We start from the raw sequence: 461 nt of genomic DNA on the forward strand, positions 1-461 counted from the left end.
CAGGTGGATGGTTCGGACAGAGCATTTCCTGAAAAACCTATGGGACCCACAGTCCCGAGAAATCGCAGGAAATTGCGAGATATTGTTTACTAGACTCACACATTGTTTGGAAGCGTTGGCGGGCATACTTTTTTTCGGAGGTCAGTTTATGTTTTTTTTTTTTGCAATTCTCATGTATTTTATGGAGTTATTATCATATGTGGTACTGCTGTGAATATACCAGGTGTTAGGAAACTCAATATTGTGGGCAAATCTGTGTTGTATGGCGAAGATATTGCAGTGTATATGTGATCGAAAATTTCCACATGCGCCAGCTTATTAGGTTTATTATTATATTATATATGTGTGGGATGGTTCGGACATCCAAGGGAAGTGATACTTCAGACGTGTCCGAATCATCCCACTTTTAAAGCCTTAAGACAAAATAATGTTTGTATTCACGTGTATAGATTACATCGATT

This window comes from Penaeus monodon, chromosome 19 (genome assembly GCF_015228065.2).
Source record: "Penaeus monodon isolate SGIC_2016 chromosome 19, NSTDA_Pmon_1, whole genome shotgun sequence".
NCBI classification, from domain to species: domain Eukaryota; kingdom Metazoa; phylum Arthropoda; class Malacostraca; order Decapoda; family Penaeidae; genus Penaeus; species Penaeus monodon.